General features: G+C 37.8%; 1 protein-coding gene across 1 annotated transcript in view; it reads left to right on the top strand.

Moving 5' to 3' along the window:
* The first annotated feature begins 6,166 nt into the window (after positions 1 to 6,166).
* LOC101894166 (organic cation transporter protein) overlaps positions 6,167 to 19,496 on the top strand; it is a 32,660-nt gene continuing 19,330 nt past the window's right edge. The window contains exon 1 of the mRNA XM_005184685.4: positions 6,167 to 6,833. The gene's annotated coding sequence lies outside the window, so the exon portion shown is untranslated. The remainder of the gene's footprint in view (positions 6,834 to 19,496) is intronic.

Raw genomic sequence — 19,496 nt, 5'->3', positions numbered from 1 at the left:
CTTGAAAAACAATTTAATTTTTAAGACATTTTCAAACATGGAATCGATTAGAATAAATTTCTTCCAAACTTGTTTGGAAAACTAATTAGAATATTGGAGTCCAATTAGAAAAACATGTTTTCTTTGCGTTTTTAGGGTAGTTTTTTTAGAAGAGTGCGTTTTAATTGGTACTTTTATTTATTTTATTTGAGACGCAGTTCTTTCTTTGTTCCTTCTTTCGTACAAAATTAAAAAGGGATGGTTTGTGGTGTGGTGCACAATAATCCATTTGAGATAGGAGGAGATTAAAGAAAGAAAAAAAAACATATTTCTTGACAGGTAAGATTTATGATGTGCATCAGTGTTGCATTGATTTAAGGGAGATCAGATAATGCGTTTTAGGATTGAAAACTGGCTTCATAATTACGCAGTAATGAATATCTTAAATATTTTCACAGAAAAAAAAAAAAAAAACATTAGATTGAGCCGAACATGTTATGCCATATACTACAACATTTCGATTTTGTGGGAACAAAAAAAAAAAAAAAAAAAAAAAAAAAAATTGAAAATGTCGGAGTACACTTGAAAACAAACATTTTTGTGATTGATTTTAAACAACTCAAAAAGTATTAGTCGGTTTGCCGACAGAAGCAGACCCCCAGCCAATTTTCGATTATTTAAATATATTTTGACTTCAGTTATAATTATTCAAATTGTTGACCCCATATGGAGTAGCTTGGCCAATGTAGTCGGACGTAAATAAATATGATATAAATATTGCGACTTGACGAGTTTTGCATTATGTGATAAATTTCACAAAATGTAAAAATGTGCGTGAGATACCAGATAAAGTCGAGCTAAGTATTCCATTTTCATACTTCAACTAATACAGATAAAAATATTGGCATAGGCAAAATTACAAGAACATCGAACACTTATATCCAATTTTATGCGATATCATAAATTCCATATTCATCTCAGGTTTCTGCTTGAGAGAAATATTTAGATAGAGCAAGATTTAAAGAATCGCTGACTTCGGAAGCTATGACAGATAAAAGTATTGAAAATTGTGACCCTTTGTGGTGAGGTGCCAGAAGGTGTTCTAAGATATATACCATATTCACAACAGATCTTGTGCTAGCAAAAATGTTCGTATGTCTGAAATTTGAAGAGAGTTTGATGCTTATTTCACCTTCTTTGAGCGTTTGGTTTTTAAAAAAACTTGAATCCTATGTGGAGGAGGTAAGAAATGGTCCGATCTCTACCATCTTTAGAACTGATCTTGTGTTGAAGGAAATATTGAGTTGGACCAAGTCTGGAATGGAATCCGATATTAATGTTGCGTTTTATGAGCTTCATGGATATTTTCAAAATTTTTACCCTTTGTGGAGGAGGTACCAGATGGGATTCGCAGATATATATCATCTTCACAGCAGATCTTGTTTTAGTAGAAATAATGAGATATGTGAAATGTGAAGATTACCGGATGCTTACTTCGGATTTTATGATCGTTTTGGTTATTCCAAAATTTTACCCTTTGTGGGGAAGGTACCAGAAGAAATGGTCAGATCTCTACCATCTTTCTAACATATTTTGTGTTGTTGGATATATACCAAGATGTACCAAGTCTTAATAGAATCGGATGGCAATTTCGCGTTTTATGAGCTCCATGGTTATTCAAAATTGAAACCCTTTGTGGGAAAGGTACCAGAAGGAGTGAACCGATATATCCCATCTTCACAGCATATATTATGTTAGTAGAAATAATGAGATGTGTGAAATATGATGAGTGTTGGATGCTTATTTCACATTCTTTTTGCGTTAGGGTTTTCAAAATCTTAAACCCTATGTGAGGAAGGTACCAGAAGAAATGGTCCGATCTCTACCACCTTTAGATCAGATCTTGTGTTGATGGAAATATTGAGGTGCACCAAGCCTGGACTGGAATCGGATATTAATTTCGCGCTTTTTAGCTTAACAGATATTCAAAATTTTGACCCTTTGCTGGGGAGGTACCAGAAGGAGTGGATCAATATATGCCATCTTCACAGCAGGTCTTGCGTTATTAGAAATAATGAGATGTGAGAAATATGAAGAGAACCGTACGCTTATTTCGGATTTTATGATCGTTTTGGTTATTCAAAATTTTGACCCTTTCTGGGGGAGGTACCAGAAGGAATCGTCTGATCTCTACTATCTTTATAACAGATTTTGTGTTGTTGGATATATTGAGATGTACCAAGTCTTAATAGAATCGGATGGTAATTTCGCGTTTTATGAGCTTCATGGATATCGGAATTTAAACGCTTTGTGGAGGTACCAGAAGTAGTGGACCGATATATCCCATCTTCACAGCAAATCTTATGATAGTGGAAATAATGAGATATGTGAAATATGAAGAGAACCGGATGCTTGTTTCGGGTTTTATGATCCTTTTGGTTATTCAAAACTTTGACGCTTTGTGGGGAAGTTACAAGAAGGAGTGGACCGATATTTTCCAGCTTCACACCAGATCTTGGGTTTATGCAAATATTGTGATGTGAGTAATTTGAAGACAATGATACTCTTATAACACATTTTATAAGATTTATAATTATTCAAAAATTTGACACTTTGTGGAGGATGTACTTGACGGAGTGGACCGATGTTGTCTGACCTAGCATTGACGCAAATATTAGGATTTGCAAAGTTGGAGAAAAATCGAATTATCCTTTCTCTTTCTGTGTAGTAAATTGTTTTTTTGTTTTAATGTCGACTTTTTGTGGGAGAGATACCAGAAGGAGTGGACCTATATTGCACATCTCCGAACTCGATTTAAGCTTGGTAATAATATTACGATTTGCCAAGTTTGGACCAAATCGGATACTCTAGGCAGGCAGACAGACGGTCGGATATCGCTCGATCGACTCCAAATATTTTAAAACGGATATGGTCCTAGGTCTCTTTGGACCATATCCGTTTCAAAATATTTGGAGTCGATTGAGCGATATCCGACCGTCTGTCTTCCTGCCTTGAGTATCCGATTTGGTCCAAACTTGTCAAATCGTCTGCCGTATGACTGAGGGTATAAATTTTTTGTAAATTTTTGAAGAATAGAAATAGTCTGTTGGATATTTTTGATGTGCTATTATATGTTTATTCAGTTACAATTTTAAATGGGACCTGAATGTCCAAAGGCCAAATTAGAACAAGAAGATATTTCTTAGGCAGATAGATAGCCGAGATCAATTTTTATAAGGTTTTTATAAATTGAAATTCAGCCATTCCGTTTGCCCCATCTCAAATAATTCCCCTTTTATGGATTATCTCTTTATGGAACTATAACTGCCAGGACCCATTCAAAGTTCGAATATCACGCAACATAAATCTCTTCACACAAAACATTTTAAGTGTTTTTTTGTCTTCTTTGAGTACTGAGAAATTTTCATACGAAACATAAGTATCCACCCTTTGTTTTATTTAATTACCTGAACCTGATTTGATTTAATTTCAGGGATAAAGAAATTGTAGCACGATTTCTTTTCTTAAGAATAAAAATTCCAATACTTATATTCAATTAAAATAAAAAAACCTTTTCCCTTCAAACAACCCCTCTTTTTAGACAAAGAAAACATCCAAACTTCATCGTTTAATCCAACAACAAGAAAGCGTATGAAAGCAATTTGATTGTAAACAAAGAATGGCAAACGAAATGCATTCAAATGTAACAGTAACAACAACTATAACACATAAATGCAACTTCTGTGAGAGAGGGGACAGATTTACTGCACCAAATGGAGAAAAAACGCAACAGCTATGTTTGGGAGCAAAAAGAGAAAATAGGAGAATAGTGGTGTGAACAATGAAAACTGTTTATGTGAAAATGCCATGGGAGAATAAACAACGTTTTTGTTGAAGGTAGAGAAGTGAGTAGGGAGCTTAATGAGGAAATGAAGTACAGATGAACCTCGAATAATGAAAATTTATGAAAATGCCAAAATTTTTAATTATGCTATAAATCAAAGCCGCCAATCTATATATGTAAAGAGTAGAGAATGACTGACTGACTGAGAGAGAATCAACGCCCAGACTAAACGGCTGAAGCTAGAATCTTGGAATTTTGTAGGAGGGCAAGTCTTGCTACGTAGGCGTTTTATAAGGCGGATCACTGATGGAGTGCAGGAGTTTTTCTAAATTCGAACGAAAAGTTCTAAAGTTGTACTAAACTTTTATAATGGTACCATTTGGTAATATGTGAACGGATAGAGCTTAAAACTTGAAATTTGGTATGAGGATCAAGCCTGATTTTGGAAACGTGTACTAAGAGTGTGAATTGTGCTACATTGGAATTTTTAATTGTTACATTGGGGTCCCGATTGGTAGCTGGTTTGTGATAAAGATATGGTTTTGGAAGTGCACGAAAAGTGCTAAAAATTTGATATTATGATGCTTGGAATCTGAAATTTGGTATTAGGGTCGACTCTTGGACATATGGAGGTGGTTTGGGAAATATATAATTGTATAAAAAGTACTATATGATACTATATTTGCTTAGGGGTGAAGGGAGAGATATAAAACTCTGACATTTGATATTTGGATTAAAAATGGTATCTGTGTTTGTGATTTTGCGGTGGTATGGAAATGCGTCCTATACTGGTATGAAAAATACTAAATGGTACTAAATTTGGTATTGGATGGAGGAATAGAGCTTAAATCCTAAAATTTTATATAGATTTAACTGTTGGCGTTTGTGGTTAAAATATGGAGGAGGTTTTGGATGCAAAGGCGAAAAATTACAGAGCTGAAATCATGAAATTTGATATCAAGTCACTGTCTAGCCTCCAGCTCGTTTATATAGACGTCTCTATAGCTGGAGGACCAGTTCGTCTATAAAGACTCTTGGGCCCACCAGTTCGTATATAAAGACTCCCGGGCCCACCAGCTCGTCTATAGAGACTCCAGGGCCCACCAGCTCGTCTATAGAGACTCCAGGGCCCACCAGCTCTTCTATAGACACTCCCGGGCCCACCAACACGTCTATATCGACCCACTGGCCCACAAGCACGTCTATATCGACGCACTGGCCCGCCAGCTCGTCTATAAAGACCCACTGGCCCACCAGCTCGTCTATAAAGACTCTCCTGCTCCTCAGCTCGCCTATAATGACTTTGGGGCCTCCAGCTACTAAATAATCCTCTGGCACCCAGCTCGTCTATAAAGACTTTCTGACATCCAGCTCCTCTATATGGATCGTCTGGCATCGAGCTCGTCAATATTGACTCTCTGGCATCCAGTTCGCCTGATATAGACTCTCTGGCCTCCAGCTCGCCTATATAAACTCTTTAACCTCCACCTTGTTAATATAGACTCTCTGATACTCAGCTCGCCTAATATTGACTCTCTGGCATCCAGTTCACCTATTATAGACCCTCTGATCTGTTGTTAATATAGACTCTCTGATACTCAGCTCGCCTAATATTGACCCTCTGGCATCCAGTTCACCTATTATAGACCCTCTGCCCTGCAGCTCGCCTATATAGACTTTCTGCCCTCCAGCTTGCCTATATAGACTCTCTGGCCTCCAGCTTGCCTATATAGACTCTCTGGCCTCCAGCTTGCCTATATAGATTCTCTGGCCTCCAGCTTGTCTATATGGACTCTCTGGCCTGCAGCTCGTTTATATATAGACTTTCTGTCCTCTAGCTCACCTATATAGACTCTCTGCCATCCAGCTCATCTACATAGCTCTGCCATCCAGTCTCTGCCATCCAGTTCGTCTACATAGATTTTCTAGCATCCAGCTCGTCTATTAAGACTCTCTGGTCTCCAGCTCGTCTATATAGCCTGTTTTCATTGTTCGAGACTTACCTGTTCTTTTGTCTTTGCATACTGCTGCATTATGCATTTTTTTTGGTATATTAAGAGAGTTTCAAGAGAGCATGGATACCATCAACGAGAGAGGGAAAGAGGGGTTACTTACAAAACATGTGAGCTTGCTTTGTTTATTGCCTTCATCACAAGCTGTACTATCATCGTCGTCGTCCTCGTCGTCATCATCATGATGGCTTGAATGGATTGTTGGCCGGTTCATGTTGTTGCTTTTGTTAATGGCAGTGTGCTGCACATTATTTTCTTCTTCTTCTCGTTTTTCTTCAATAGCCCTCTTGATGGCAAAAAAAGAAACAGAAGAGAAACAATTTTCATATTTTCTTCTTCACAAAAGCAAATGTTCTTTAGTCTTTCGTTAACTGTCGTTGCACTCAAACGGACGAATAGAATATTGGCGGAAGCTGTACCAAAAGAGGAAAATAAGAAAAACACAAAAAAGAAAACAAATTACTGAACACAGAAAATATAAATTGAAAATTCGGCAGTCGAAACAAATAACAATTTGCTAGTGGGCGAACGTCAAAAAAAAAAAACCAAAGAAAAAATTGGAAAAAAAAAATTCAGACAAAAAAAAATTTCCGCATATTTGGCGGAGCATCAAATCCCTTGGATTTAGATTTGAGTTTTCAAAATTTTCCTGAAAAAAGGAAAACAACAAATCATTTTAGAAATGTCTTAAAGAAAACAAAGGAGTGGTAAATAAAACGCGAGTGGTGGAAGAAGACCAGTGATGTGATAAAAAACCCGAAAATTGTAATCATTTCTTCTTCAACATCTCTTCTCCCTCTTCTTCTGTTTCCCTCTTTCTTTCTGTAATTTATATAATTTCTTTAACAAAAAATTACAATTTCGCACGTGTATTTGTGTTGTTGTTGTTGTCAATACTTTACAAAGAATTAAAATTAATTTGTTGAAACATCAGTGGGCCATTTGCCAAAGAGGAAGAAATCGAGCAGCTAGCCAGCCACCAAGTGATTGCATCAAATGTAAGTACCTTGAATTTCGCTGTTGGTCGCCAGCGTTATTTATGACGTCGTTGTTTTTCAGCAGAAGGGGACGAGGTGGGGGTGCCAAATATTCATTGCTAATTATTTTATTTTTGTCTGTCAACGTAATTAATTATTTGTGACAATAGGAATTTTTCCTCTTGTTGTTGTTGGTATCATACAATGTTTGTCGGTCTGATTGGGATATTCCACAAGCTGTGTGGTGTACATTAATCGTCGGCCAGCCGTTTGTTTTGACAGTAGCAATAATTGATTCAAGGAATAACAATAACAAGAAGAATACAATAACTTTACCATAGCAACAGTGTCTATAGGTTTATTGAAATATGCGTAAAAACAAACATATGTATGAATGTATGTTCGGACATACAAGCATATGCAAATGCACAAACAAGTACGGCTTTATGGGCCAAACATGTGAGCGGAGTAGAAGATACCCTACAATAGAAAAAGTGGTAGTTTTTGGCAAACTAATGCATCACAACCAAGTAATTATCAATATTTATGGATATTAAATTTAAATATTTTATCTTCAGGTTGAAAGATTTGAATTTCAACTCAAGAAAAAAAGGGGTTTCAAATGGAGTTACAGCATAAATCTAATAGAACAAGCTAGGAAACTAGTTTTCGTTTATTAAAATACATTTTGACTTACGTTATGATTATTAAAGCCGTCGACCCTTTATAGGGAAGGTTCCGAAGAAATTGGGCTAATATTATGCATTTCTTATCTGACATAGATAGATCTGATATAAATATTACAACGTACCAAATATGGATTATACCTACTACTTTCCTCCCTTTGCATGGGAAAGAGAAATTGTTTTTTTTTTTAATAGAAGGACAATTGGTCTCTTCTCTTCCTCTCACAGAAGAACAATTGATCTTCTCATAGAAGAGCAATTGGTCTTCTCATAAAAGAGTAATTTCTCTTCTAACAAAAGACCAATTGGGCTTTCCAAAGAAGAGCTATAGGTTTTCTTATAGAAGACCTATAGGTCGTCTCACAGAAGAGTTATAGATCTTCTCACAGAAGAGCTTTTGGTCTTCTCATTGAATAGATATTGGTCTTCTCAGATTATTGCTTTAGGTCTTCTCATAGAAGAGCTATAGGTCTTCTCACAGAACAGCTATAGGTCTTCGTAGGAAATAGCTACAGGTCTTCTCTCATAGAAGTGCAATTTGTCATTTCTCTCAGAAGAGCTATAGGAAAATATTGAAATGTGCGTGAGATACTGGTAGTGGACCGGAGTATTCCACTTCGTCTAATACTGATAAAAATATTGAGATGTTCAAAATTTATGGTAAATCGAACATTTAACCTTCTATGGGGGCCGATTATGTCCGTATTCACATCAGATCTCAGGCTGAGAATAATATTTAGATATATTAACTTTGAAAAGAACGGCTGACAAGTTATGATAGGTATACCTATCGAAAATTGTGACCCTTTGTGGGGGATACACCAGAAGGGGTGGTCTGACCTTCCTTATTTTCCCATCGGATTGTGTTGGAAAAAATATTGAAATGTGTGAAATTTAAAGGGAATCAGATGCTTATTTCGATTTTTTTAGGGTAATATAGTCATTGAGATAAAATTTTGCAAACAACATTTGCTTGGCCCAAGGACGAACCCTATAGAAATTGGAGATAATCGGTAAAAATTTAGATATAGCTCCCATATATATCTTCGTCCGATTTGCCTTTTATTGTGCACCAAACGTGTAATATCAGCCCGAATTGTATGGAATTTTGCATATACAACCAAATTAGGCCTGAAAATATGTATGCCAAATTTGATTGAAATCAGTTCAGATATAGCTATAGCTCCCATATATATTGTTCATCCGATTTGTTACTTTTGTCCTCCGCAGACGTAATATTCACTCTGTAACAACAATATTTGGGGAAATATATCAAATGCAGCTCAGAAATACATTTGCTAAATGTTATCGAGATCGGTTCAGATTTGGATATAGCTCCCATATATAACTTCGTCCGATTTACATTTGATTGTGCACCAAACGTCTAATATTTTCCCAAATTGGATGAAATTTGGAACTTACGACCGAACTGAGTCTAGAAGCTAGTATGTCAAATTTGGTGAAGATCGGTTCAGATATAGCTATAGCTCCCATATATACTGTTCCTCCGATTTGTTATATTTGTTACCCACAGCCGTAATATGCACTCCGTAACAACGATATTCAGGGAAATATATCAAATACAGCTCAGAAATATCTTTGCCAAATTTTATCGAGATCGGTTCAGATTTGGATATAGCTCCCATATATATCTTTATCCGATTTCAAATTAATTATGCACCAAATGGGCAATACAATTCCGCATTTAAAAGATACAAATGCTTCGGCATATTTAGTCCTTTGAACTTTAAATTATAGTTATAATCGTAGCGTGTATGATTGAATTCTCCCATAAAAACTTTTAATTGTTATGTGGAGCTCTACTTAATTAGCAAAGTGGTGTAGGGTATCATAAAGTCGGCCCCGCCCGCCCAAAAATATATTTTTTATTATCTTTTATAAAGTTTATGTCCTTGACAATTCTTTTCCAAGGAAAAATCCACAGGCCTCAGAAAATTAATTATAGGAAAGTCGGTTATAATTTAATTAAGAACAAAAGAAAAAAAAAATGATTTCAAAATTGTCATTACCATAAATGATTACCAGTTACAAATTTGGATCTGTGATGAAGATTTAAGTCAGTCCGTCGATCAAAATTTTCGACATAATTGCTATTCATGTGAAATCTTTTTTTTCCAAAATAATCAATTAAATTATTGTATTTATAAAATATCCCCCTTGTGCATCTGTAGGGTATCAATTATATTGCCGTCCTCCGCTGGCAATAATCAAATATATTGTTTTTTCTTCATCATATTAACATTCTGAGAACAGAACAGGTGCAATAATTACTTGAACCGTATCCGACATAAGTTTCTTTGCAAATATTTTCTATTGAACTACAACAAGTATTTCAATGGTCTTTTTAACTACATCGTGTTCATTGTTCAGCATCAACATCAGCAATTGCAACGGCTGCCAGACAATTGAATATTAATAACACGTTAAAGTGATTACAATTGAAAGCCAGCATTAACCCCTAAAAGGCACAAGACAACATTTTTCGTGGAGAGACTTCCAAGAGCTCGTACATACAGGGTGAGATAAAAAAATGCAAAAAATGTCGGAAATAGAATCAAATTTTAAAATAAGTTTAGATTTGTTCGAATTGGTCATCTTTGGCACGAATTATGACCTTCAAATGGTATTTATTTTGGCCCATTCCCGGCGAAGCGTTTGCTTGAGATGATCGACACTTTGGTAATTATAACTCTTACAAAATGTGTTGTAAGTGTCCGATAGTATTCAAGTTACACACATCACAATATTTTAATTAACCCAGGGTCTGGTATAAAGATGAAATATACCGGTTCACTCCCTCTGGTACCTCCCCAACAAAGGGTCAACATTTTGAATATCCACGAAGCTTATAAAACGCGAAATTAACATCCGATTCCATTCAGACTTGGTACATTTCAATATTTCCATCAACGCAAGATCTGTTAGAAAGATGATAGAGATCGCACTATTTTTTCTGGTACCTCCCCCATAAAGGGTAAAATTTTGAATTACCAAAAACGAGCAGAAAATCCAAAATAAGCATCCGGTTATTTTCAAATTTCACACAATCTATTATTTCCACTAACACAAGATCTGCTGCAAAGATGGTATATATCGATTAATTCCTTCTGGTATCTCCCACACAAAGGGTCAACATTTTAAAATGTCGGAAATAGCATCAAATTTTAGAATAAGTTTAGATTTGTTCGAAATGGTCATCTTTGGCACGAATTATGACCTTCAAACGGCCAATAAAACCGTCACACGCTGTCCGAATGATGCTCTGCGGTATTTTGGCCCATTCCCGGCGAAGCGTTTGCTTGAGGTGATCGATACTTTGGTATTTTTTAGTGCCAAACTTGCTTTCCAAAATACTCCAAACACAATAGTCCAATGGAGTGGAATCCGGAGATTTTGGTGGCCATTGTGAGCTGGAAATGAAACGAGGAACCTCATTTTGTAACCATTCTTAGGTGGCGCGTGCTGAGTGTTGGAATGTCCAAGGTATGTGGCCATAATGTTTGCGTGCCCAAGGCTTAAATACACCCTCCAGAATATTTTTGCGATAATATTCGGCATTTATTCTGATGTCGATTAATTCGAGTGGAGAGCGACCATCGGCAGTTATGGCGGCCCACACCATCACCATGGCTGTAGCCGGTGTTTGAGTTCTGGTGGCCAAACGAAGGGGCACAAGTAAACACAATAATTTTGTTTGTTTACAAACTTCTGGACAACGAATGTTTTCTCATCGCAGAGAGAGAAAACCAAATTCGGAAGTTCACCACTTTCGGCGAAGCAAAGCAACTCTTTAGCTCTTTTGAGTCTATTTTCCTTCTGTTGCGGAAGTTCTTGCACTTTTTGGAATTTCAATGGCTTTACCCCGAGCTCATTTTTCAATATTTGCCGACCTCCAGCTCGTCTATAAAGACGACCTACAACAGCTCGTCTATAGACACGACCTACAACAGCTCGTCTATAGACACGACCTACAACAGCTCGTCTATAGACACGACCTACATTAGATCGTCTGTAGAGACGACCTCCAGCTCGTCTAAAAAGACGACCTCCACAGCTCGTCTATAAAGACGACCTCCAGCTCGCTATAAAGACGACCTCCACAGCTCGTCTATAAAGACGACCTCCACAGCTCGTCTATTAAGACGACCTCCAGCTCGCTATAAAGACGACCTCCACAGCTCGTCTATAAAGACGACCTCCACAGCTCGTCTATAAAGACGACCTCCACAGCTCGTCTATAAAGACGACCTCCAGCTCGCTATAAAGACGACCTCCACAGCTCGTCTATAAAGACGACCTCCACAGCTCGTCTATAAATACGACCTCCACAGCTCGTCTATAAAGACGACCTCCACAGCTCGTCTATAAAGACTCCCTGCCCAACTCGTCTATAAAGACTCCCTGCCCAACTCGTCTATAAAGACTCCCTGCCCAACTCGTCTATAAAGACTCCCTGCCCAACTCGTCTATAAAGACTCCCTGCCCAACTCGTCTATAAAGACTCCCTGCCCAACTCGTCTATAAAGACTCCCTGCCCAACTCGTCTATAAAGACTCCCTGCCCAACTCGTTTATAAAGACTCGCTCCAGCTCGTCTATAAAGACTCCCTGCCCAGCTCGTCTATAAAGACTCCCTGCCCAGCTCGTCTATAAAGACTCCCTGCCCAGCTCGTCTATAAAGACTCCCTGCCCAGCTCGTCTATAAAGACTCCCTGCCCAGTTCGTCTATAAAGACTCGTTCCAACTCGTCTATAAAGACTCGCACCAACTCGTCTATAAAGACTCGCACCAACTCGTCTATAAAGACTCGCTCCAACTCGTCTATAAAGACTCGCTCCAACTCGTCTATAAAGACTCGCTCCAACTCGTCTATAAAGACTCGCTCCAACTCGTCTATAAAGACTCGCTCCAACTCGTCTATAAAGACCCGCTCCAACTCGTCTATAAAGACTCGCTCCAACTTGTCTATAAAGACTCGCTCCAACTCGTCTATAAAGACTCGCTCCAACTCGTCTATAAAGACTCGCTCCAACTCGTCTATAAAGACTCCCTCCGACTCGTCGATAAAGACTCCCTCCAACTTGTCGATAAAGACTCCCTCCAACTCGTCTATAAAGACTCGCTCCAACTCGTCTATAAAGACTCGATCCAACTCGTCTATAAAGACTCGCTCCAACTCGTCTATAAAGACTCGCTCCAACTCGTCTATAAAGACTCGCTCCAACTCGTCTATAAAGACTCGCTCCAACTCGTCTATAAAGACTCGCTCCAACTCGTCTATAAAGACTCGCTCCAAGTCGTCTATAAAGACTCGCTCCAAGTCGTCTATAAAGACTCGCTCCAAGTCGTCTATAAAGACTCGCTCCAAGTCGTCTATAAAGACTCGCTCCAGCTCGTCTATAAAGACTCCCTCCAACTCGTCTATAAAGACGACCTCCACAGATCGTCTATAAAGACTCCCTCCAGCTTGTCTATAAAGACCCCTTCCAGCACGTCTATAAAGACTCCCTCCAGCTCGTCTATAAAGACTCCCTCCAGCTCGTCTATAAAGACTCCCTCCAGCTCGCCTATAAAGACTCGCTCCAGCTCGCCTATAAAGACTCGCTCCAGCTCGCCTATAAAGACTCGCTCCAGCTCGCCTATAAAGACTCGCTCCAGCTCGCCTATAAAGACTCGCTCCAGCTCGCCTATAAAGACTCGCTCCAGCTCGCCTATAAAGACTCCCTCCAGCTCGTCTATAAAGACTCCCGCCAACTCGTCTATAAAGACTCGCTCCAACTCGTCTATAAAGACTCGCTCCAACTCGTATATAAAGACTCGCTCCAACTCGTCTATAAAGACTCGCTCCAACTTGTCGATAAAGACTCGCTCCAACTTGTCGATAAAGACTCGCTCCAACTTGTCGATAAAGAATTCCTCATACTCGTCTGGGAGCAAGGAAATTTGCCATTTGAGGGTTAAACACAACCAATGATTGCACAAAAATTAAAAAAAAAAAACGAAACTAGTTGCACTTCAATTAAAAGCTCAGTGTTTGTGTAAACACAGAAATTATAAAACAAAGCTGGTTAAAAGTGGTATTCGACGGATTTCATAAATTACACACGAAAACAAAACATAAACAGTTACTCTCTGTTTTGTCGGACTGTAAACACATGGACATACATATGTATGTCCATATGGTTTTTTATTTTTGGTTTGGTGTTCAATTGAATTGGCAATATTGTTTTCTCAAATAAACAGAATGTTGGTGGTATTGCTGACTCCATTTGAATGTTTGTCGCAAATGTTTTGCCTTAGTAACCCCTTGAATTTGCGGAGCGTTTTTGAGCTTTGCAAAGTTTACACTTGGAATCAGTAGATACCGCGTTTTTTGTTTTCAAGGAAATAACATCAATAACAACGGCAACAAGTTCTTGACTCACTTCGGTTTGAACTGGTTAAAACTTGACTTGGTTCACAGAAAGGAATCATCATCCAACGGAGCAGCCAACCAGCCACCCATTCGTTGGATCATTATCCATTCATCAGACGTGTGCAACAGCTTTGTTGGCTGTCTTGTTAGCTATTAGCCAGCCGGGCAGACATTCTGATACTCAGCGACTGATGCATGACAAGTTTTCGTCTTCGAGGTCGTGATAAGAGGCAATATATGTTTTTTTTTTTTTTTTTTTTTTTTTTTTTTTGACAACAACTATCTTTGCTGTGAATTACTAATACAAAACAAATTACACTTTTTGTTGTAGTTATGCTAGAGGGTGGTATGATTAAATAAACAACAACAAAAAAATTTGGTTGTGAATAATAAGTTGATAAGAATTAAATAAAGAAATTAATTCGGAACTAAAATTTTAGTCGTGCTGCCTAAAAAAAAAAATATATATAAAAATATGGTGAAATATCAACGGTATAAGACATCTATTTTAAAGGGGGTCATCATAGAGAAGTTTAAAGGCAGGCAGTCCTTATGGTTTAAAATCAAGGACTCCACATACACAAGTTTTAGGTCCATTGAGTCCTTATAGATGAGTAGGCTCAGCCATGATTTTTAATAGGCATTCTAGCTGGGTCTTCATATAAAAGCAGGCTGGCCCAAATAGTCTTTATAGATGAACTAGTCGGACCTGGAACCTACTGTGGACTAGGGAGTCAGACGGTTTTTACAGAACTACGATTTTTTCAAAATTGGATAGATAGTCCAGGCAGGCTTCAAAGGCGAGCTCATTTATTAGTAAGCCAGCTGGTTTATCAAATCTTCAGTTCACTTCAGTGAATGGGATCCCAACCCTATCTCTTCACCCAATACCATTTTTGGTACTTTTCATACAATTATCGTACACATTTCCAAAACCACTTCCATATCTCTATTCCAGACACCAACAGAGACCCCAATATCAAATTTCAGGATTCCAGCTCTATCCCTTGACCCAATACCAAATTTAGTACCATTTAGTGCTTTTCGTACAAATATAGAACGGGTTCCCAAAACCACCTGGACACCAACAGAGACCCCCATATCAAATTTCAGGATTCCAGCTCTATCCCTTGACCCAATACCAAATTTAGTACCATTTAGTACTTTTTGTACAAATATAGAACAGGTTCCCAAAACCACCTGGATATCTTAACCATGGACACCAACAGTGACATCAATATCAAATTTCAGCTCTATCCATTCATCCAATACCAAATTTAGTACCATTTAGTACTTTGAGAACAATTATAGTCACATCTCCAAACCACCGCCAAATGTCGAACACAGATATCACCAGTAATCTAAATAAATAATTTCCTCCCTCAAAAATCTAGTACCGTTTAGTACAGTTATGGTACACATGTCTACAACCAGCTCCTTCTCTCAATCACAGACACCAACAGTATTATCCATATTAAAAATTTCAGCTTTCCAGCTTAATCATTTCAACCAAAACCAAATAGTACCTAATATTTAGTACTTGCCGTAAAAATGTGTATTATCATTCTCAAAAAAAAAAAAAAAAAAAAAAAAAAAAATTCGAAACCAACTTCATATCTCAATTATCGTTACTCACAGAGACCTCAATATAAAATTTTAGGATTCCAGACCTATTCCTTCACCCAATGCCAATTATAGTACCATTCAGTACATTTCGTACAATTATGGTACACCTTTCCGAAACCACCACCATATGTCCAGCCTACACATGAACAGCGACCCTAATACCAAATTTCAGATTTCAAACACAGCCTATTCACCCAATACCAAATTGTACCAAATATAATACTACATGGTAAGATGAAAAAACTGCAACCAACTTCAGACTGCTGTCATTTCTAAGCCACTCATCTGACAGCTGTTAAAATTATTCCAATGACAGCTCATTATATTGTTTACAAGCGCACAAAAGCATTTTGATGAGAATTTTCCAGAAAAAAAAAAATTATTCGTAGTGGAATTCAAGCGTGATAGTGTGATTTCTTTATATTTGGCAGGAAAACCGCGAGTTGCTATCGTTAGAGCACTTCAGCATTTAAATGTGAATAAATCTTTCGTATCTCGTACCATTGCTCGTTACCCTGATAGTGTAGCCTGACGTCAAGGAAGTGGACGGAAGAAAACAGCAACATCATCAGAAATGGTTCGAAAAGTAAAGAAGCGACGTGAATGAAACCCGCCTCGCAGTCGCCGAAAAATGGCTCGTGAGCTGAACATATCGCAATATTCCATTCGGTAAATATTGAAAAATAAACTCGGGGTAAAGCCATTGAAATTCCAAAAAGTGCAAGAACTTACACCAAAAGAGAAAGAAAATAGACTCAAAGAAGCTAAAGAGTTGTTTCGCTTGGCCGAAAGTGGAGTACTGTGGAATTTGGTTTTCTCCGATGAGAAAAAATTCGTTGTCCAGCAGTTTGCAAACAAACAACAACTTGCCAAAGAGGTCAGCTGAAAATGTGCACCTTCGGTTGGCCACCAGAACTTAAGCGCCGGCCATGGTGATGGTGTGGGCCGGCATAACAGCCGATGGTCGCTCTCCGCTCGTTTTAATCAGAATAAATGCCGAATATTATCGCGAACATATTATGGAGGGTGTATTAAAGCCTTGGGCAAGCAAACATTTTGGCGGCAGACCTTAGACATTCCAACAGGACTCAGCACCATCACACTCAGCACGTGTCCCAAGAATGGTTACAAAATGAGGTTCCTTGCTTCATTTCCAGCGCACAATGGCCACCAAAATCTCCGAATACCAATCCGTTGGACTTTTGTGTCTGGAGTATTTTGGAAAGCAAGGTTGGCACTAAAAAATACCAAAGTGTCGATCACCTCAAGCAAGCGCTTCGACGGGAATGGGCCAAAATAGCGTAGAGCAACATTTGGGTAGCGTATGACGGTTTCATTGGCCATTTAAAGGCCATAATTCGTGACAAAGGTAACTAATTCGAGCAAATCTAAACTTATTCTAAAATTTGATGCTATTTCCGACATTTTTTGCTTTCATTCAATGAAATTAAAAAAAAAATGAAGAAATTATGCTGTTTGACTTTGTTACAGTTTTTTATCTCACCCTGTAATATCCTACACTCCTCAATGCAATATTTGCAATTTCCTCTCAGTTTTGTTCAAAAATGGACTCTTTTTACAAAATAACAAAGCCTCTCTTCTTGTCATTTATATGATCCCCTTTCGATTTCGAAATTTCTCTCGAATCGCCAAAAAAGTGTAACGTCAAAACCTACAAAAATAAACATTGATTTGAGCCTAACAAAAAAAACAAAACAAATTAATAAAAATGAAAGTCTTTGTATTTCGAGTTTCTTTCCATTGTTAAATAATAATAATAATATGCAATGTTGTCATATAATCAATTAAAACCCCATACTCAAATTCAAAACCCGCTTGGTAACATCGCCACATATGTCAATGGCATATCGAATGCGGGTAATAGGAGACTACCCCCATAATAATCCCTGCAGCTGATCGCCGATTAATAAATTAGTTTTTTTAATTGTTTCAAATGGTTTGTTTGATCACAAATAAATAGTTTTTATTTCTGCTATCAATTAATAAAAAATTAAACATAATTTCTGAATTGGATATTTATGGTGATGATGGTTTTTGAAGGGTTAGACATTTGTTTACTCTCCTTAATTGAGATGAGAGAAAGGGGAGGAATTTGTTGTGACATAGTAACACAATAACTCAATATCATATTCCATTTGATTCTAGAAGAGCTAAGAGTCTTGAAATGCTAGACATAATGTCTGGGAATTAAAATTTAAGAGCAAAAAAGAGTGTCAACGTCTGAGGAGTGGAAAATTCCTTTTTGGGAATGAAAGTCCCAAACTACTACGAATTTTCGATTCAATGAATTTGTTGCTTATGATCCGGAAATGCATCATGAAATCTATATACAGGGTGAGATAAAAAAATGCAACAAAGTCAAACACCATAATTTTTACTTTTTTTTAAATTTCATTGAATGAGAGCAAAAAATGTCAGAAGAAGCATCAAATTTAAGAAGAGGTTTAGATTTGTTCGAATTCGTCACCTTTGGCACGAATTATGGCCTTCAAACGGCCATTGAAACTGTCACAGACTGCCAGAATGTTGCTCTGCCGTATTTTGGCCCATTCCCGGCGAAGGACTTGCTTGAGGTGATCGACTCTTTGGTATTTTTTTAATAACAACCTTGCTTTCCCAATACTCCAGACACAATAATCCAACGAATTTGTATCCGGAGATTTTGGTAGCCATTGTGCGCTGGAAATGAAGCGAGGAACCTCATTTTGTAACCATTCTTGGGTGGCGCGTGCTGAGTGTGATGGTGCTGAGTGCTGTTGGAATGTTCAGGGTCTGCGGCCACAATGTTTACGTGCCCAAGGCTTTAATATTTTCGCGATAATATTTGGCATTTATTCTGATGCCACGGTCGAGCGACCATCGGATGTTATGGCGGTCCACACTATCACTGAGGCCGGCGCTTCAGTTCTGGTGGCCAACCGAAGGTGTACATTTTCAGCTGACCTCTTTGGCAAGTAGACACGATCATTTTGTTTGTTTACAAACTGCTGGAATGTTTCTCATTGGAAAAAACCAAATTCGACAGTTCACCACTTTCGGCCAAACGAAGCAACTCTTTAGACCCTCTTTGAGTCTATTTTCTTTCAGTTGCGGTGTAAGTTCTTGCATTTTTTGAAATTTCAATGGCTTTACCCCGAGCTTATTTTTCAATATTTGCCGAATGGAATATTGCGATATGTTCAGCTCACGACACGGATTTCGATCAAGTCGCTTCTATAATTTTCGAACCATTTCTGCTGGTGTTGCTGTTTTCTTCCGTGCACTCCCTTGACGTCGGGCTACGCTACCAGTATCACTGTAACGAGCGATGGCACGAGACACAAAACATTTATTCACATTTAAATGCTGGAGTGCTCTAACGATAGCCACTTGCGGTTTTCCAGCCAAATATAAAGAAATCACACTATCACGCATAAATTCCATCACGAATAACTATTTTTCTGGAAAATCCTCACCAAAATGCTTTTGTGCGCAATATAATGAGCTGTCACTGGAATAATTTTAACAGCTGTCGGACGAGTGGCTTAGGAATGACAGAAGTCTGAATTTGATTGCAGATTTGTTTGGAGGTTTTTATGAAAAAACTCCCAATATTTGCGAGGACGTTTCTAATACATAATTTAAAATTTTCTTTCAAAATACTATTTTTTTTTAAAAAAAAACTATTTTTAATTCTCATAAAGTAGGTGTAAATCCCAGCTATGTTTACACATAGTTATTTATGCCATGCCTCACTGCTGACACACCTTTTCAGTATTTTTGCCACATTTCCAATATCTTCACACATTACCGCAAGGTGTTGATGGTATTCTTTACCCCCCCTCCAAAAAATAAAAAAGAAATTTATTTTCTTAAAAAATTATCAAGTCTCCCACTTGAACGCCGCTGAATAGGCCAACATTAAAAGTGGACTTAA

Source organism: Musca domestica, unplaced genomic scaffold (assembly GCF_030504385.1).
Source record: "Musca domestica strain aabys unplaced genomic scaffold, Musca_domestica.polishedcontigs.V.1.1 24, whole genome shotgun sequence".
In the NCBI taxonomy this organism is placed as follows: domain Eukaryota; kingdom Metazoa; phylum Arthropoda; class Insecta; order Diptera; family Muscidae; genus Musca; species Musca domestica.
Note: the sequence above shows the minus strand (reverse complement) of the source record. Positions and strands in the feature narration are given on the sequence as shown.